The sequence below is a fragment of the Typopeltis vanoorti genome, chromosome 15, assembly GCF_054136105.1.
Source record: "Typopeltis vanoorti isolate ZY-2024b chromosome 15, IOZ_Tvanoo_1.0, whole genome shotgun sequence".
In the NCBI taxonomy this organism is placed as follows: domain Eukaryota; kingdom Metazoa; phylum Arthropoda; class Arachnida; order Uropygi; family Thelyphonidae; genus Typopeltis; species Typopeltis vanoorti.
Genome location: NC_143563.1, coordinates 110,048,773 through 110,070,633, shown reverse-complemented (window position 1 = coordinate 110,070,633; position 21,861 = coordinate 110,048,773). Strand labels below are relative to the sequence as shown.

The following is a 21,861-nucleotide window of genomic DNA, read 5'->3' as shown; positions in this document are numbered from 1 at the left end:
ACAGGAAACAAATGTGTTAATCTGTATACGTGAAACAACGCTGCTCCGACAGGTGGCGCGATCAATCGCAACTTTATCTTCTGATTTTGACTATTATTATATTTTATTGTTCTTTTCCATTTTTTTAAATAAAAAAGGCTGCGGAGTTCAGCATTAGCTGAGCGACTTCTTGCTCCCAATATGGCACCAAAGTGAAATGTCTTTAAAGCTAAGCGATTCCGCTGCTTTATTTCGTGCACTCATTGAAATGGCTCTTTGCAAGTGTTTTGGCATTTCTTGCTCTTACGAAGCAGCGAAAAGAGTCGAAACAAGAAATGTGTAGCCATAAATTTAGGACTGGTGGTTGTAATCTTTCTTGGCAGTTCCTTTACAATGAACTTCGAAGAAATCTCAGCAGTCCGACAGCTTTGCATCAGAATGTCCTCCAGTTTCTCCTTCGGAAGCATTTTCGCACATTTCTGATCACCCTGGTTGTTTAAACTGCGCTCGGGATTTCAAATTCCGCTCAGCTGGCTTCCTAACGTAGATGATTTCACAATGAATATTCTTTGGCGAAGACTTTAAAGCCATTTTAACTTTTAATAATATTCAAACCGCAGTATTATGATCAGAGGATCATCGTTTCTTTTTTGAGAAACAAGTCAAGTAAAAAATTCAAAGCTTATTGAAGGAAGAACACACTGGACTGTTTCACAGTCCAAAGTCGCTGAACTAGGTCTCTTCCATTTATAAGCGATCGAGATTTAAGTAGAGCATTTTTTTTTTTATTCTCTGGGCACTTCTCTACGAGAATTCGGGAGAAATTCGCATAGATAATGTTATTATATCTGTCATTTGTTTGTGCTCACCCGGCTGTGTCTCTGTCTTATGGAAAGCCACCCTACTCCTCCGTCAGTCTTGCCAACTCAACTTCTATTAAAAGACTCGCGGTTTGGAAATTTTCGCGTTCCATTTCTTCGCACTTCAAGCAGACATCACTGTCTTCAGTTCCACTTTGTGGCAACTTTTAGATGATATGACTAACTAAAGTTTTTCTTTTAGGCATTTCCAAAGAAATGAAGCCTCTATTCATTGAGTAAAGTGGCATCATATAAAAGCACCTCATTCTCTTTAAAATAACGGAATGTGAGCAACGCAGTGTTTATCTCGCGTGCTACTGCGAGGGAAATCAGCCAATAAATGAATGGTTTCTACTCTGTCGAATGCGCTTCATCCGTTAATGGAAAGGGTTCTTTATTTACAAAGAGTCGAGCTACACGTTGGAGACTTTGTAAAGTGCCCGATGAAATGATCGTATCGCTGCAATCAGTCGCGCGCTAAACAAAGTCCTAACCGGGAGCTCCTCTAGCTTCGCTGTGCATGAGTTTACACGTCGTTTTCAGGCAAATGTACAGAGATGCCGAAAACACGACCTCTTCTCGGTAAAAACAGGCCTATAAAATCTCACGAGTGGTGGGCGAAGATGATGGTCTCAGAAATGTTCGATTTCGTCTTTCCAACGCTGTCCGTACCCGGTTTGACCTCCGATTGACAGCCACACCCTTTAATGGATTACAGAACTTTTACCGTCCTCTCCTTGCCCTATTTATCCCCGTAAATGGATGCGAAGCATTGCTGAGGGAAAAATTGGGTTCAAGTTGAATGCACTTAAGGATGAAGAGCATGGCGCCTTATCCCTCAGAAAAAGCTTATCCCCCCCCCCCCACTCTCACTAGTGTGTCAGAATGTTTATTGGCAGTTGCTACCCCATTAAACGGACAGGCATGGTTTATTGGCACTTAACCCCCTTCCTGCAAGTAATTCTTCTCAGAGCAATCAATTTATAATGAAAACACTTCTTACCAATAGCTTTTCAGCTCTTTTTTCCCCCTTAATGGAAACCAAAGTCATGTTCGTCGCTTTGTTATTTTGACCACGAGATACACGTCACCTCAACACCTTAACTGAAACACTGAGGAAATAATTGTTTCTTTCAGGACTGCTCGTAGTTTACGAAAGAAAAAAAAATTCTCAAGTAGATTTCAGGTGAAGAACAGTTTGAGCAGAAAGGTCTCCTCCTCCTAATTGGCCTTGGTGACACTTCTGAAATATTTCCTGATTCGCGTCCCAAACTGAAACGATGACCATCATTCAAAAGTTCTCCTTCAACTGAATTCTCGTTTTCATCTTGAGGAGGTTTTTAATGGAAATCTTTAGTACTCCAGGTGGGTTTGAAAGCGTAACATAATTGAGTCCTTTCTCAAGGAACTAAACGCGGTATTTTTTTTCAAGTCACGTCAGGTTTCTGAATAAGCTCAGTGGATACACAATCCACTCGCGGGCGAAGATGCTTGACGATCAACAAATGCGCTTTTGAGATTCTGATGACCTAAGATGGTCGAACAAGAAAAGGATGACGTGTTACCATCAAATATCCTCTGGGCGAAGCTGGTGAAAGAAAGAAAGAAAGAACCACGTAGCTGTAGCACAGGATTGCGCTTGGCAGCCTTTTCTCTCTAAACGACAACGTTCAGATACTCCAGCGGCTCCGCCTTATTAAAATACGATTGGGGGAGGGCCTGTCGCAACGCTTTAACAATGGGCCATTGAGGTAGTTAAAGTTTTGTTTTTGTCCAAAAGCGTTCTTTAGGTCCAACAGAGTTCCCATTATTTCATATTTGCAATGCGAAGACTCGTTGTTGGACCTACCAACTACTAACAATGTGGAGTCACTGCTTTTTTTTCCAAAAAGGCTTTGTCTTCTTGGGTGAGTTTTTACTGTGCGACTACCGTTTATTCTATCATTCATGGCGATATAATAAAGCAGGTATAATTTGGATGAAATTGAAACGATGTATCTGCGTGTGCTGCGATGAAATTGAGGTAAGAAGAAGGAACTGCGATGAAACAGAAAACGAAACAAAACAGAGCAAATCCGAAGGAAAAGAAAGTGCATCTTCATAACCGTGAGAAAGGAGGCCAATAACAAGAATCCCTTTCTCACGATTGCTTAAGTTTATTTCCCGTCCATCTCTTTCTCTGCAGCAAACCGAAACCAGAGATCTGTTTCGGACCACCACTCCAAACAGTGTGGATTCTCCGACGCTACACGGGTTGGGGAAGGGGGAGAACAGTGCATGCCGTTCATAACCATTTCTGTTTCCATGGGTGAGCAACCAAGCAATGTGCTTCTTTGACGACGTGCACAGAATGCAAGCGAACACGCACTCCCCTGGAGACGCCCATTTGGCAGACTGTTCCGATGAGCATCCCGATGGCCTAGTGGAGACGCTACGTCGTGTGAACGGAATGCCTAAACGAAATGCTTGACCCCAGTTATGTCAGGAAGACCTGCTACTGTAGGAATCCAATCCTCCAAACTGCCGAAATAAAGAAAAGAATTCCCTGAAGGAAGACACTTCTCTAGCATGGACATCATCGCAGATGGACGCGACGAATGTACTAAGAAGAATACCCAGGTGATAAAGGTTTTGCACAAGATTTGCTGGCAACATGGGCGTCCGCAGAGGGGGAAAACAGGGCAATTTCCCCCTGGGATCTACTTGTGAAAAAACAAAACAAAATTAAATAACTGAATAAAAATTTATTGATGTAATTATTTGTCTCCAAGCTTTTCCCCCTCCCCCGGAAAATTTTTCCTGGACGCCCAGGGCTAGCAATGTTCTTCTGGAAAAACACGAAAACAGACCCAAAGAAAAAAAATAAAATAAAGGAAATACAAGTTGCCAGCTCTTGCCACTTCGACAGTACCAATCTTTCTAATCCGAGGTAAGCAATGCATTTCAAGTGTCCAAAACCCCTTTTAAACAAGTCAGAAATATTAATTCGTGAGCTGATCAGATTATTAATAACTCGAAATCCACATTTCCTTAATTCCTGTCGAATGCTTCTCGGTTAAAGAGGAGGCCGAGACATTCACTCTCTTTTGCAGAACGGAAATTGTAAATGCCGATTGGAACCTCCACTTATTATTACACTCCACATATATAATAAGCATTGCTCTGCTTATTATCGCCTTTCTGTATAAGCGTGTTCATTGCGGCATTCTGAACGGAAACCTCCATTTACGGATGGTCATCTCTTCTGCCACCATTATTGCCAAACTGCTTCCGTTCCTTGAATTATTCCGTAGAAGGCTGATACGAAACCCAATTTCAAGTCCTCGACGAAGGTGTGCGAGGATAATTACCTTCAGGAATTCCTCTTTTCTACCGACACTCCCCTTCCATCCCACGAATGTTTGATGAAGAGATAAATGGCTTCTGTCACGAGTCACTACAGGTAGGAGCAGGTGAGCGTGCAATTTGCAGCACGTGCAATCGGCGAAATATAGCGTGTTTCGAGGAGCTAACAAAATAAAGCGAACTGCTCCGACGACCACAGAGTGATGTCATGGCAACTACTCAACAAACGCGGGGGGGGGGGGGTTCGTTCAAGGTCAGAGAATTCGGCTCGGTTTTATAGTAATGGTTCAGGTTCGCAGTCCGTATCAGGTCGGCTCTGTTGACCTACAATCCATGGAAGTTTCGTTCTTTGGAAGGAAACCTTCGGCAGTTATTCCCTAGCCAACCTTACGGAGAAAGATTAAGGTGGATGACCTGACCTCTCGTCGCCGCTTCCCCTCAGCATACCCTATGTGCGAGCGACAGCGACTTACGTAGGAGGGACATGTAGGTGAACCGGTAGAAAGAATGCCATCTCGGGAGAACGTTTTGATGAACTGCACACCAAAAGGGGCATCGCGTTATAAACCCCTGTTATGGCTGAATTCTTTTTTAAAGGGAAGGCGTCTACTCCCCATTGCTTCCGCTCGGTTATCGTCTCCACACCAACGCGAGGAAATTGTTCAATGAATATGCTACAAAGAATTGAGTAGTAGGCGCTGTTTGTTCGATGACTTTGTCTACTGAAAACATATTTCATACGCTTTATTATTATTATTATTTTGTGCACAAATAATAATCAAACATTTTCCCCAAACTCTTTCTTTCTCCAACAGCACTTCTGTTAGCTGAGGATAATCGAATTAATTTAGTTAAAACAAGTAAAAAGGACCCGAAATATATGTGTTGTAACAACACTCGCAAGTATTAATGCGCATTAGTTTCAATCAGTTGTAAAACCGAAAACATTTGCAAATAAATAAAACGAATGTGGTATTTTGATGATACGAATGCAACGCTGAAATAGACGCAACGAATGATAGATTGAAGCGTGTCCCCCCCCCCCCCCAGCCCAGAAAAGAGAGAAGTTCAGTGGTCTTATTTGCTTCATGTTCCTTAAAGAAAGTAATATTTACAATGCCGTTAATTCTCCGCGGTCTATTGTCCCGGATGGCAATTACTTTTCCATTGTTCTCCGCCTCAATCGGCTGTGCACAGCTTGCCTGCCGCTGATTCCGTTGTCTTCTTTATGCAGCCGCGAAGATATTTTACATTTTCCGAATACCTTCCTCGCGCGATCTTATACTCGAGCCTTCTGGGTCAGTCGTCTTGCGATCTTATCAGATCCCGTCTTGTTGGGCAGCGAGGCGAAATTGGGTGACAACAAACACCATCTCGGTGGCCCTCCTCTAATTTGTGACCAGGGTTCGTTGACTTTAATCTCGAGATAAACTCCGACATCCAAAGAACAAAGAATGAGTTAAGGAGGAGGGGGGTGAGACGATTTATCAGTGACGCCAAATGAGAGCGAACGGTAAACAGCGATGCAGTAAAGCTCAATAATGGCAGCATCGCATCCATTCACCTACTTGAGCCGTTCATGCACTGATAATCACGGCAGCCTTTCCGCCCCATAGAGGGAGGGGGGGGGGGGCTCCAGTCATCGACATCGAACAAACGATACGGAGTCCATCTCCAAGTGCCACTGTGCCGAGGAGTATCTCAAGTCACGTGACGGAACCGGACCCGTTGTCCGGTGAACTAAGTGCGACCCAAACTCCTCGGCGTTTTATCTCTTCCCGAGTCTAAACATAGCAACATCGCAAAGATCCTTCACTCAGATAACGCGCTTTTTCGTATCAGTGAACTGGCCGAGGCCTTAATTCTTAAGGAAACGGAGCAAGAAATCATGAAACGCGTTAATTCTGCTCGGATTAAAGAACCGCAGGACATAACCGCCACTGATTTATGATTTCGATTGTACAAGAATTAGCGCGGTTGCTCTGGTCCCAAGCCACAGCGAGTATTCAGAACAGACTCCAGAAATAGTCGAAATGGTCACTTTGGCTTGTCGGATTTCTCCCTTGTCAGTTGAGAATGCCAAAGACAAATCGTTTGAAAAGAAAGTGGCCACCAGAGGGAGCTGTACTCTAATCCTTTCTACTCTGTTGCGGAAGAGTTAATGAGGGTGTGGGATGCGAGAACGAAGGTAAAAGGCTCATTTGAAAAGGATTTTAAACAAGAAAAACTGGTTAGCAGGGGGGAGGGGGTGAAAACGAAGAATATCCGACGTCCATTGTGGGAGTTTTAATCGCAGAGTAGCAATTCTGAAGGAAGATGTGGGAATGAAATAACGTTTGCATTTCGAGAAAAGAGACTCCGAAAAATGAGAAGAGGCTTTGGTGGACCTTTTGAGGGTTGAGAAACAGAAGCTCGAGAACATGCAGGAATGGGGCGAAGATGGACAACTCATGTGGGGGAAGAAAGACTGAAAAAAAAAAAAAGTGCATCAGTGAGGCAAGTGGAGAAACGAGCATCTTCGTGTTAGTGGGCGCCTAGAAGAATTTTTAAGTCCCTGACTGTCCAAAGTAACACGCGAAATGCTGATGCGAAACTTGTTCGTTTCACAGCTTTGGAAAACATCATTCGCAATGCAATAAATAATTGATGTTGAAGACTTTAAAATGGGATAATATGGTGGAAGTAATGGAAAATATTGGTATAGACTGGAAAGACAGAAGGCTAATTATTTCACTATATATGGGACAAACTGCCATGGCGAGAGATATATATGGTACAACAGAATCAGGTATCACTGGAGGAAGAGTAAGACAAGGCTGTTCTCTGTCACCAATTTTGTTTAACATGTATTCCGAAGCAATGTTAAAAGACGCACTGGAGAATTCGGAGGAAGGAATAAAGGTTGGAAGTAAACAGATATTTGCAATAAGATACGCAGATGACAAGGCATTACTACAACATCTGTTGAACAGATTACTGGAATGCTGTATCAATTATGGAATGAAAATTAACATCAGAAAAACAAAGGTAATGAAAATAGCAAGGAAAGAGGCAAATCTGGATATTAGAATAAATGGGGAAAAATTGAATCAAGTAAAGACATTTAAATATCCAGGAAGTGTTATTAGCAGTGATGGAAGATGTAAAAGTGACATAAAAGCAAGAATAGCGATGGGAAGAGATGTCTTTAATAGAAAATGGAGAGAAACCTAAAGAAAAAGACTAATAAAATGCTATGCGTGGAGTGTTGCCCTCTATGCAGCTGAAACTTGGACATTGAAGAAAGAAGAAATTAAGATTTTGGAAGGTTTTGAGATGTGGATTTGGAGAAGGATGGAAAAAAATCAAATGGACAGATAAAATAACTAATGAAGAGGTCTTTAAAAGAGTAGAAGAAGAAAGAAGTCTGTTAAGGAGAATAAAAAGAAGAAAGGGAAACTGGATCGAACATATTCTGAGAGGGAATGGAATCATCAGAGATGTCATCGAAGGAAAAAATAGACGAAAAAAGACCCAGAGGAAGAGTAAGGAAAACAATGCTAGATGACATGCCGAATGGAGACAGGTACACAACCTTGAAAGAGAGGGCTCAGAACAAAAGAGAGTGGAAGGAAAGTTTTTGCTACTAAGAGAAGAACCTGCTCAATTGCAGAATACTCAAGAAGAAGAAACAGACTCTTCACTATGTTGATCACTGATCGCTAATCGCCTGATCTTTGAATGAAATGTTTGGTGAGGCAAGTTCAAAATAAAATGTAAAACAAAAATCCAATAAATACTTGCACGAAAGCGGACGAAAACATACCGATTGGTACCTTTGTGCATGTCTCTTGAGGTCTCCAGTCAGCCATGTGTAGCTCTTACCGGTTCGTTAAAATCTAGTAGTATATATATAATGGATCTCTGCGTGTATATATAAACTGTTCGACGTACTCGTGCTTTTATTAGTAATTAGGCTACAGCAGCTAAGGCTACGAGGCTGCTATATCACTGCTTATCTGAGCCTGTTCGCGAGCCGATATGTAAACTGAATCTGGTTTTGTTTATCGCTTCGTCGAAGTACGCTGGAAGTCTCAGAAATAAAAAGCGGGATGAGATGCAAATACGTCTCGACTTTAAATTCTTCAACATTACCCGCTATTTTGTGGCAGAGGATGGGAGAACAGATCTAAAACCCTGAAGAGACCAAAGGCGTTCCTACCGTCATCTCGTAATGTAAGCGAGTCCTGCGAAGGACAAGTTCAAAGACTGCATTTGTTTGCTTTATAAGTTGACTTGACCCCGTAAAGTGGACCCCATTATTTGTTGAAACAGTCAATTTAAACAACACGCAGCTGACGATTCCTTGATATGATAAATAAAGAGGGTTATTTTAGAGCAGCAAGCGATAGAAATCGTAGCATATGCGGGTTAACGATTGCATCATTCGGAAATTCTCCAGAGCAGAGTTCATGGAACTTTCGTGATGAAATTCATCTCCCATCTACAATTTTTATGGAACCACGTGATTCGATTTTTCCCCCCATAAAACTCCTTCATTATGCCGATCAGTCTGAAATCTCTTGTTTATTCCATTTCGTTTCGTTTTCCGCCATCATCGCACTTGGAAACGAGTGCTGCGAGGATGACGAATGGGTTTTGCTGGAAAAATAAATTTCCGAATGGAATCACCGGGGAACGCGCCGAATGAACGTGTCATTCGAGCTCAGGTTAGACACGAATGAATGAAATTTTACGGCTCAGTTTGCGTGATCCTGAAACGTGATTTCGCTCTAAGAACCGAAAAGGACTTCGGATCAACTGCGTGACCTCCGTCTGTTTTTGCTGCTTTTATTCAAAGTGTGTTTCGGTGTCGGATTGCCTTCGGAATTTAAACAGAAAATAACTAGCAGTAGCTGGCTCGTATTTAGAAAAATAATAAGTATACATTACGTGGACAGTTCGGGGGGCATCGTAAGTTAGCAAACGAGATGATTTAATGGCTGTTTGAGTGACGTAGTGTAGCGCAGGCAGACGGATGTCCCGGCGACCTCAACTTGAAATCCGAGAAGTGCATTTCGAAATGGTTCACTGCTATCATTCCCCAGTGACACAGTCGAGGACTTGACATACGCAAACACACACGAACGAACGAACAAACAAACCTCTCTTCCGGTTTTTGTTTGTGATGTGCAAAGACGACGAGGGACGAATGGAAATGAGACTGCTGATGGAAATATTCCTTCCTCGACTATCAGATCACACCAAATATTCAATAAAACCTGGCATTCCAAATGATTTGATGGCTAAAGTTTTGGCAATTACTGTCCACTACTTAAAAAGCACTTTTAAAATACGGGACTTTTTTCTTTTCAAAGGCTCTACGAGAACAAACAATTTCTCTAATAAATCTTGAAATGGGATTAAAATTGGTTATTCAGAATTTTAGGGTTAACGACGATGCATTTCGAATGTATGCCAAGGATGCCGTCGACAAACGAGGTCTCCGTGCAGATTCTCAAACATGAAAAGCGGATGTGAAAGACCAGGAGGTGGAAGTTAATGGGTTGAACTGGTTGTGGTAACTTAATAAGGGTGTCTTCGTTAGAACAGAAAAAAATAAAAGGATGGTGTAGGAGTATTGGCCCTATACAAAGTTAATGTTTATTAACACAAGAACCCTGCAAAAAAAAAAAAATAAAATAAATAAATGAAAGGAAAATCCTATTGAAAACCAGTTTCATCCCATCAGTGTTATAAACACATTCTGATTACATCTAACAGGAAGTCGGATGCAAGGGAAGCTTCGCTAGACACAGAAGATAAGAAACACAACTGCTGGGTAAGATACAATCACGTTTATCCATAACATTCTCCAAGATATTGAGGATTCTGCGTTTGGATTATTTTCGAGCCAATATCTCACGAAAGATGGCCTATCTTCATTCTCTATCGATAAATAACGCGATATTAAAGAAAATTAGATAGAAATATGTAACGAACAAAGCTCTACAGGCCTCAGCTGGCGATATTAAGGAGGAGGTATAAGAAATCTGAGTTATTCATTTCCACCAGAGGGCATTCATACCCCGCTCACAACCAAAGCTACACTCTGATCGAGTATTATTCGTCACGAATTGTCTTGATGTTACTCAGTTTCAAAGCATTTTTATTTCCAAAGAGTTCGAAAGTTTTTTCTTTCTATTATTTTGATTAAGGATTCACATTTGTAAGCTGCTTTTGTTCACGTTCAACCAATGTGGAAATGGTGCGCGGAAGATGACTTCCGACGATGGCGAGATTGCACCTGCTACATTGCATTTGTTCTGTTTCGCAGCGAGAAATAGTTCTCCAGAAAAATGTGTTCCAGTTAACGAGCCGCAGTGTTTGGGTTAAAGCTTTTTTTTTTCTATATTAAAATGGGCGTCACCGATTTCGCTGTTTACATGTTTTCAAATGAAAACGTGCTCAGACAGCGATAAGTAAAACTCACGCACTCGTGGAGGCATCGTAACCATCCAGTAGCTCTTTGGCACTTTTCCCACATTGCTTTTCCACCTAATCCATTTAGGCAATTCCCTCTCTCGGCAAGAATCCACCTGTCCTAATTGTCTCTAAGTGTCAGTTTTACCAACCACACCCTTTACGTACCTTCCACACGGCCGTCATCGCATACAGGCCTGCAAAGTTGCGCCACTTTGCAGGCTGCTGATTGCAATTTCACTTGCACGACGCAAAAATGGCTGCCTGTTCGAAGCAGTTCAATGCGGAAATGGTGTTGCTATTTAAGTTGTTTGAAATATGGTTTTATTTATAATTATTTAAATACAAAGTCAGTTTTTATTCTAATTAGAAGATGAATAATTAAACTACATCCAAGTTTCTGAACTGAAGGCTACTTAAGTTCAATTGTGAACGCGAAAGCAGATAAGTGAGCTTATTTCGCAATGATTCTTCTAAACACGACGAAACAGCAGAATAGCGGAAGTTCACAAAAGCAGTAATAAACAACTTGGCGAAGAATTGAACTCTGGGAACGAAAAGTGACAGAGCAGCTGGAAAACAGTTTGTTAATACGAATCCAAACTCGGCTCTTATATTTAATGCTTTCTGGACATCCTTTTAAGTGCACTTCATTTTTCGCGTTGTGCCACAATTTCACTGAAAAATCACTCGTCGCATATCCAAGAATAGCATTAGGTAAACTTAATCCGAAAAAATCTGCGATTTTTTTTTAAATTATAAAAAAAAGCGAGTCCCACGCATATAAGATGGTCTCGGCTCGGTACTCGACATTTGCAAATAAAAGGACTGTTGCTTTACTGAGTATAAAGAAACCAGTTTGCGAAAAAGCCACTTACCACTTACTAGCTAGGAACCAGAGGATGACTAGGGGTGTAGGAGCTGAGCCAGGCCATTATCCCTTCCTGGTGTAGGTCGTGAATCCCCCACACGGGGCTGCAAATGCTCTCGTTCACAACACGGTGTTTGCCCGCTAGTTTTCTTACGTAAGCACGGCCATTTTTCGTAGACGGAGAAGGCCACTATCCTTGGTACGCGCACTCAGGTCAAAGGGCAAGAAGATTTTGGTAGAACGATGCTCGCTAGGAAACACTTTCTGTCATGGCTTCCGGTCATCGTCGAAGGACATAACGAAAGGATCTCAAGAAGCGCGTACCACACACGGTAGTTAAATTTCCCCGTATTCATGCGTCAAAGGTTTTTCGCTTCTGAACACTGCACTACCAGAAACACCGGACGTGTCGACAATTTTTCCGCGTGCTGCTGCTGTTTCGAGCTTCACCAGCCGACCACGCTAACGGTCTCGACGAGTGTGTCGCAGACGATCCACTGCTTGCACGCTCTTCGAGTGAAGGCGACGCGACCAACCTGGGCGGTTGGCTCGCTTTCTCATTCGCTGGGGCAACTAGTCGGGGCAGATTAGACTTTCTAGCCTGGCCCGACTCGGGAACGTCGGTTTCCTGACCGCTTTAGGCCAGTCACGTGATTCGCCACCAGGAACAAGTTTTCCACGGGTAGTTCAAGACTGGCCGATGCTAAATAAATGAATCTCGCGCTGTAGGCACGGGCATGAAATGCTTCGATTCTTTTCACCTTCAAGTTCGCAAAGAAGTATTTAGGACGCATTCAGTTTACTTTCGTTCTGTCCATTATTAATTTTACAATGGGAAGAGAATTGTCTTAATTATATTTGTATGCCAGAAATCATTATACGTGTGAATCAATCACACGTCGATTTCTCCCCCCCTCCCTCCTTTTTTAAGCACAGCTTTGTTCATGAGAGGGCGCTTCTCTCTTGTTTGTGAAAAATGAAGTACGATTTTTTAAATTTACCAATTCATTTCCCGTTTGTTGACGTCATAAATCCATGAAAAAATCTGTGTTCTAATATATTTCCGAATTAAAAAAATTAAGAAAAACTGAACGTGGAACAATTTTAAACAAAATCAGGAAATTGTGAAATGCAGCCAATAAATAATTGAATCCAATATGTTTACGATAATAAAATCAAACTATGTGTAATTCACTATCATTTTCTCTAAGATAAGAATCAAACTGCTTCAGTTAGAGCGATAAATCACTTTATCATATTATGATTGCTGCCGTGTCAGTTTGTAATTAAAGTGTCATCAAATCCATTGGGCATATTTGCATTTAATACACGAGAAGAAAAACAAGCCACGTTTTAAAGGAAAAAGGATTTCTTGTTTTAAAAGCACTTTTTAAGGGGGCTTCGCTGGGGAGGGAATGAAGACTATTGAATAAAACATGGAAATATCTTTCCGATTGTATTTCGTTGCTTAATATATTTTGACGTCATGCATATCGAATTTGATAAATCTAGCGAATTAGATCTGTCCAAGAGCATTACAACATTACATTTCCCCCAAGCATCCTCCGAGTTGCCAAAAGGATATTTTGTTGCGCGAGAAGGCAGAATCAGTCTTGGTTTGTCTGAGGATTAGTGAATCAGCTTATGATTTTCTGAAGCCGAATTAATTACGTTTACAGCAGACTTCGCATATAACGTACGAATATCGAAACACTAATAAAATGGAACAAAATCTGTGGCATTCATCTTGTAGAAAGGTTGTAAAAAACTCTACAAAGTAAGAAATAAAATCCGAATAGAGTGCAATAATAACGAGGAAAGAAGACGACCATCAAATGGAAGCGAAAGAAGGACAGAAATGTAAAGGCGAAAATAACTGGAGGAAAAACTTTGGAAAAGAACGATCGCATAGCATTTCTTGCTGGCCTCAGTCTTGAGAGAAAGCTTACCAATTACGTGAAGCAAGAAAATATTGTCCATTTTGAACAACAGGGCAGAGGGATTCCTTTTTTATTCCCCCCCCCGTAAAGTCCCCCTGCATCTTGTTAGTGGCAATCGAATTAGTTTTCGATGTGGTTAACACGTTCGTATGCGAGCGTACACGTACTCCACAGGACAGTCCCATTGCAGCGTATCAGGTAAGACCTGAAACTCGACAAGGTCACCATTTTAACGCATAAATGGAGGCGATTGCAGCCATTACTCAGTCCTTTCCTTATTGGGCTGCCATTACGCTCGTTTGGCGAAATGAGGACATGTGGGATAAACGTAGTCACTCCATCTGTTTGCAAATACGAAAATCGAAGCCCATTTTATTGTGTTGGAGTAAGGCGAATATGCTCCGTAGAAATATGAGGTTCTGCTTGCGGCTACCCGGTTGCAAAGTAGTCAGTCTGTTTCGCTGCATAATATCCCCGATAAATGACTCATTTAATCGTCCACTAATGGGTAGAAGTAAAACTGCATTGCTTGCTAATGGGGGAGGGAACACTAAAAATTACTCTCGGAATGGTATCCGGATGCAGTGTTCTACCGATCTTCTTCGACTTCTAATTGGCCATGACACTGTGTATAAAATTTAATAGAACGTGCGTTAGTATCATGAATGTTCAAAAAAAAAAAGGCGGGGGGTGAAGAAATGGATTTTTATCAACCTTAGGTTGGGTTATTGATAAAATTCAGCCTAATTGGTTCTTATCAAGAGTTATCTTGAGCATAACACGTGAGATGGTTTGCGTAGACTCACAGGTCACCTAAAACGGTGCTTCCCAAACTTCTGGATGTCAGGGTCCCCCTTGGAAAAATTAAAATATTTCACGGCCCACCCTCAAAAAAATCGTAATATAGACATATATTATTATAATATTTATTGTATTTATATTCAATACAAAACATACACAGCGAATATTGCAAAAATCAAATGCAAATATTACATTTTTAGCGTGTTACATAAACATTTGACTTGGCACATTATCTCCTATTTTTATATAGAGAGATATATTGTTATTGTACAAGCAAATGAAACGTAAAACGATTAGTAATAAAGAAAGAATTAAAAGAAGTTTAATAACAATTCAATGTGATGGATGTGTTTCGATACTGCTACACAAAAAGTCGATATCAGGAGAAATATTTGAAACTGCAATTCTTAGATTTCTGCTTTGAAATGAAACTTATATGAATAAGCATATTTACTAATATTCCTTAAGTGCCGAAATACGCAGGAAGCAGAATTTGTGAACCCGTACCAATGCGTGGTTTTTTCCATTAGAATATAAAAAATAACAAAAAAGAAATAATAAAAATTAAATACATTTCTTTCAAGATAAAAAAAAAAAATCTACTTAGTCTTAAAACATTTTAAATTTGTTTTCATTATTTCACAGCCCACAGTTTGGGAAGCACTGACCTAAAAGACACTTCAGCATTCTGTTTCACAGATATAAGGAAGCTAATTTTGCTGCAAGACTTCTTCAATAATTCAATCTGCAATAGCACGGGCTTCACTTACCAAATACATTCATCTGAGTCGGAGGAGAGAACTCCCATCCGCCGAACACATCTATCTGCACTTTCATTTGGTTTCTTCGGCGATTAATTAACAAAGCGGCAATCACCACCCCTTAGTCCTTATTTTACGTAAGTGCGTCCTGATTATAGACAAGAGTTCTAAATAACGTCATCAATTTCAAATAAAGTTAAGCACTAGTGGAATACCTTTTTAATGCAACTAAGAGCGCCTGAAATAATGAAGTTTATCGTTCAAAAAGTGACGGAAATATCTTAACGTAGCATAGGTACAATACACGTATACTTGCAGAAGTGTCGAAACATTTTGAGCTAACGACTACTATTAATAAAGAATCAGAAGTTCGATAATAAACTTCATTATTAATAAAAAATATTTAATTCAGTTTGATTAGTGCAAGTTTATTGCAAAGAGACTTAACAAATTACGGTGTAATAGAAGCTTTTTTTTTTTAATTTGGAACTTCAGAAGGATTTCCTTATTTACATATTTTCGAGAGGGATAGGAATATAATCCCTAGGAATTTCTTGAACCTTCAACACACCGAAAAAATGGTGTGTTGAATTTTCAAGAAATTCGCGCCCGTGTATCTTACCCCCACCCTCCATGATCGGTTTGTCTGTTCGTGAGGGGAAACCTCACTTCACGGCTCGAGACCGACTAACTCAACGCCGAGTAGAAGCAGGCAGGAAAATTTCCTACCGTGAACCACGCAACCACTTCTTCCAAGTACGCCTTTATTCTCGTGCTTGTACTGCGAAGCAAAATATGACGCTGGAAAAAAAAAAAAAAACTCATGCAGCAGCGATCTCGTTGCATTAAGTTTTTTTTAAAAAAAAATGCAATACGATACCTGTAACTTATAGGGATTTCTTTTGAACAAAGAAATTGCTCCAAGACAAAACGAAACACTTGACAAGTGCCTTCTGTTTGATCGAACGAAGTCGAACAGAATTCTTATTATTTTGAGCTTTCATTAACTGCCTTTAAGTAGTTCTTATTAAGAGCGTCGAAATGCAAGAATTATTTCATAGCGGAGACCAAGCATTTTCGGGTTTATTTTATTTTATTGTGGGCGGCTCGAGAATGCGTGTAATTAACCAGGAAAAATACACTGGGATGAGGTGCCACGTTAGAATCCAATCACAATTCAAGCGACCAATAAAATAAAGACTTAAAATTAATAAGGAAACTTTCAAGTTATTAACGTGACTTAAAGGAAATCACTGAGATTTTAATCCTTGCCCATCAGGCTTCTTTGTCTCTCTTGAGCAGTGGACACTGTTTCCTGCAACTTTTGCATTTTAAAGACAATTTAAAGACTAATGCCATGTCTAAGAATATAAAAGAAAGGTCGTGAGTGGGGAATTTATTACCACACAGCTTTTTAACGAAATCCAATAACGCTCTTAAGTGGCCGCTTTTGAAGATTTAAGCCATCTACTGTCGGCAGATACCTTACTACGTTCCCAGCAGACACAATGTTTACAGATGTTCTCCATGACGGAAGAATAATAAAAAGTAAACACTGTCGATGAAAATTTGATTTCCATTCGCGTCTTTTCATCAGTTCACGTTTACTTTAAGAGGTATGAGTATCTCGGCCTTAATGCGAGTCTGGACACAGTAACACATTAAATTGTGCATTTTCTTGTCATTGATGAGACAATTGCGAGTTTCCCTTTTTTTTGTCTTTTCCTAAAAAAACACCAGCAAGGAAACGAAACTGATGAATATTGTCTCCAGGGGGTGTCTAGAATGCGTCGAGAATACCCACAAAAGTCCTTCCAACTTTCGGTGACAACTGATCAGAAAGAATGACAAAGGGGGGGGGAGGATTAACAAACAAAAACGAAATAGTGAACTGCAAAGGTGCATAACGGACGAAGTATAGTGGCATCCATTATCCTCCGAACTGAGATGATATTCATCATGATAATCAACATCACCTCATGAAGATGAATACACGAAAATAAATAAGAAATGAAACTAACCCAGACAAATACAAAACTCGAATGAAATAATATTTATTTTCCCAGAGAAATGAGGAGGCTCTGTTCAAAACAATTGTATATATAAATGATTGGTTTTTGCATTCAAAGATCCAGTTTCGTGTGTAAAATGTAAAAATTTAAATTCTATTTAACTACTTTGGTTCCGAAACCTAATTAATAGTATGCAACTTTTTTTCTGTACATATTAGCATGTCTGCTGTGATTTTATTATATTATAATAATATGTATATTATACAGATGTGCACATGCATATATAATGATTATGTATTACATGACTTTATGCATATCGTAACTTGGATATGCTCTTTGGTTAATCACTCCTGCATGCTCTTAGTTTACACACACACACACGATATTCAAAATTTTGTAGCAGAATACGAGGCTTAGTATAAAGAACGTGAAATACAACCTAATAATTGGGTGACCACTCAGAGTCCATCCTTATTTCTAAGAAATCTCAGTCAACAGATGTTCGTACTAAATTAATTTTTAATTGGGCTTCTCGAAACTTGACAAATAACCTCAACAATTCACCTGCTTTTACGTTATTTCCTCAACACTCAAATAGATTCTCACTGTATGGAAATATTTGACCGCCTGCCCAAGAGGTTGAGAATCCGTTAGGACGAAGTCTGTGCGCTTGAAAACAAGCCAGTTATATCTAAGTGGGAATATATTTGTTCCTCCTCAATTTAATATCCTCATGAGGCCTCAACCAAATCCTGATGGCGATATTAAATTTAGGATTCATGGGGGGGGGGGAGTAGCATTGCTAGGTATCACCTTGTGCCGTAAAAAAAGGTTATCAAATTTTAAAATAACCGAAGAGTTGGTTTTCTGTTGCATGCTACTGAAGCAGCAAGAAAAAATAATTTCAGTTTGGACCATTGCATGCATCTTATGCAGGCATGTGGTTGTTCTCCCCATCTGCTTCTCAAAAGAAAAAAGGTCTAGCTGAGTTTAAATTTCTTCCCTCCCTACAGGAGTGTTGACAATTTGTCAACTAACAACTACTATCAATATATAGAATTCCTTTGGAAAGTAAATCAGCAGAATTGGAATCTTAAGTTTTATTATATAAGAAAATATTAAATTAAAAGATATTACAATTACGGTGATAACAGAAGCCTGTTTTTTAATTTGGAACTTCAGAGGAATATTAAGATACCATATCTTCTAGTAACTATACTAAAGAGGGACTTCCTTAATTGCATATTTTCCAGAGGGAGGCATGAACTATCCCCCTCCGAACGGGATAGTTCCTAGGAATTTCTTGAACCTTCAACACACCGAAAAAACGGTGTGTTGAATTTTCAAGAAATTCGCGCCCGTGGATCTGACCCCCACCCTCCATGTTCCAGGGTCGGTTTGTCTGTTCGTGAGGGGAAACCGGAGCGCCCGGGGGAAACCTCACTTCACGGCTCGAGACCGACTAACTCAACGCCGAGTCGAAGCAGGCAGGAAAATTTCCTCAAGACCTTCGGCTGGATTTGATCGCAGATCCTTCGACTCGACGAGCAAGCACGTTACGCTTAGGCTACCGTGAACCACGCAACCACTTCTTCCAAGTACGCCTTTATTCTCGTGCTTCTACTACGAAGCAAAATATGACGCTGAAAAAAAAAAAAAAAAAAAAAAAAAAAAAAAAAAAAAAAAAAAAAAAAAAAAAAAACTCATGCAGCAGCGAATGCGAAACCTGTAACTTTATTGTTGGAATTCTTTTGAACAAAGGAACTGGTCCATGACAAATGCTTCTGTTCAATCTAACGAAATCAAACAAAATTCTTATTTTGAGCTTCAATGAAACATTAATTTAAGTAGTTCTTATTAAGAGTCTAAATGCAAATTGTTCTTGCAGAATTTTTGCTAAATCCCTAAGTATGTTCATTTGAATGACGGGGAAGATCCCGCTATCATCGTATGCTACTCGCTTGTTGGAATTTAATTTTCCATTATAATAATCAGAAGTTGATCACTGCTGACTCATCGGTAAACCCAAAGTAATTTTAAGCAAACATAATTCTTATTTTTAATGATGCTACAACACGGAAAGTCTTGCAATCCAAGTAAAAAAATGATCATTTTAGAAAAGCGCAGCTTCACTTATTAACCCATTAACAGATGACGTTACAATTGGCAAATGAATAGGCTGAGGGATTGTTGCCTAATCAGGAAATACGTATACGTATAGTTCAGACCCGACTCGGTTCACCCAGTATATCCTCTGTTAGCAGGAATCTTAGATTTTTAGATTCGTTATAGTTTAACAAACCTTTTATAATGAAAATATACGTAAGCAGATCATTTTGTATTTCGAAACTTTAGGCATGCTAAGTGATCGTTTCTGGAGAATTTTATCTCAGGTTTAGTAGTGGTCAGTGGCGGCCCGTACATAAGCACTGCGACACTGCAGCACGCCCAAGGAAAAAATTACATTTTGTTTGTGTTTATAAATTATAGCAGTGCTTACAACATTATATAAATGCAGTACAACCTGTTAAAGGTTACAGCGTATGTTTTGACGTTGATTTCAATAGTTAATGATGGGAATTGTTCGATTAACGCTTTAGATTACGAAACAAATGAACTGTGATTTAACACCGATATTCGTTTGCGCTTGTCATTGCACGTTACGTCATTAGATACACTGCTGTCTGGGCAGTGTATCTTATTATTGCGCGCGTTATTTCTGTGAGATATGAAAAGTTTATTATTGGTGCGTGGTTAACTATTTTTTGTCAATCTTATTTTATTTTGTTAAAATAACATATAATTATTTATTTATTATAGATACAAGGCTGAATTATGACGAGTGTCACTGTTGAAAATATGAAAAGAATTATATTTTTTCAACCATCGTTACACGAAACAAATGCACTGCGATCTAACGCCGATATTCGTCTGCGCTTGTCATTGCTATTGATATGAAACTTTTATTATTGGTGTTTGTTCGTGGTGAGGATGAAATATTTTTAATATGTAAATTTATTTATTAACAAAGTCGTTACTGATTATGATTTTTAGTGGAACCTGTGGCATGGTAATTAAATAATAAAGCAACACGTAAGAACCACAGTGATATCTTTAATTAGCAAAAGGACAGATATTTCGACTAAAATTAATAGTACATCTTCAGTGTCTGTAACAGTAATAGGAATGGAATACAAGCAAACCGTTCGGTGGATCACGTGTTAAAATACGATTATTACCGCGTGCTAGGAAATTAAACAACGAAATAAATTAGTTGATGAGGTTATAAGTTGGGATCCTAACTACGTGGATAAAATACGCACCTACTTTGGAAGAACTCCTCGTCTTTATGGACTCCCAAAAATCCATAAAGAAGACTGTCCTGTACGACCTATCGTAAATTGCATTGATTCTCCGACTTATCGGATTGCAAAAGTATTATCACGTTCCTTATGTGCTCTCACTGGTCATTCCAAATCCTATATAAAAAACTCAACAGATTTTCTTGAAAAAATCAAGGATATTAAAATTACAGAGTCTGAAATATTAGTCATTTTTGACATCATTTCTCTGTTCACCAATATCCCATTAACCGACAGTCAATTCTTTATATGAAGATTACCCTCCAAATATCGCAAGGATATTCGAATATGTCATCCACTCAGGTTATTTCAGTTGAAAAAACAAAATCTACAAACAAATTGAAGGTACTGCCATGGGTAGCCCTCTGTGTCTCCACCTTTGGCAAACTACTATTTGAAACAATTCGAAGATACTATGTTCTCATCCATTCATCCTCAACCATCTCTTTGGTACCGCTACGTCGATGATGTTTTTGCTGTTTGGCCACACACTAAAGATGAACTTTCCACTTTTCTACAACGGATAAATAACCTTCACCCACGCATCCAATTCACTATGGAAAAAGAAAACTTTGGTACTTGACCATTTTTGGACATCCTCATTACTAGAACGTCTTCTGGTACCTTACCTACAAGCATCTTTCGTAAGCCTACATTTACTGGCAGATACATTCACAAAAGTCTGCGCACCACATGTCTCAAAAATTTGGCATTCTTAAATCTCTAATTAAGAGCACATAAAGTTTGCTCTTCTCCAATAATCTTACAACAAGAACTTTATATCATTAAAAAGTTAATGGAATCAAATGATTACAACTCCAATCAAATCCAACAGATACTTGACGCTTATGTTCCAACACCTACATTTTCTTCAACAGTCCGCAGAGTTCCCATTCTGTACATTCCGGGAATCTCAGAACCTATAGGTAGAATTCTGAAAAAGTATCAATTGATTCCAACATATATCCCTATAAAAAAAATTTATTCTTTATTACCTTCTACAAAAGATAAACTGTCTTCTCTATCTTTGGCTGGCGTTTACCAAATACCTTGCGAATGCGATGTCTCTTATTTTGGACAAACTGGCCGTTCTTTGGAAAAAATAATAATAAAAGAACATCGATATTATATTGATTATAACAAACCTCTGAAGTCTGGTCTGGCGCAGCACAGTATTCACTCTACTCATAGTGTCCAGTGGGATAAAGCAGTTCTCCTCCACAGATGCAGATTCAAATATGAACGCTTATTCAAAGAAAGTTGTGAAACTATCTTACACAGAACCGAATTTAAATAGAAATGACTGTCTGTCTCTCTCAAAGATCTGAGAGACTTTTATCTTATGTAAAAAACCATTTATCTTAATAGATTAATTTTGTTATATCTATTATTTCCTAGCACGCGGTAACAATTGTATTTTAATAGGTGATCCACCGAACGTTTTGCTTGTATTCCATTCCTATTACTG

General features: G+C 39.4%; 1 protein-coding gene across 1 annotated transcript in view; it reads right to left on the bottom strand.

Moving 5' to 3' along the window:
* The window catches only part of LOC150099073 (uncharacterized), a 105,719-nt gene extending 93,655 nt beyond the window's left edge, over nt 1-12,064 (bottom strand). Inside the window, exon 1 of the mRNA XM_090404793.1 lies at nt 11,525-12,064. The gene's annotated coding sequence lies outside the window, so the exon portion shown is untranslated. The remainder of the gene's footprint in view (nt 1-11,524) is intronic.
* Between the last annotated feature and the right edge of the window lie 9,797 nt (nt 12,065-21,861).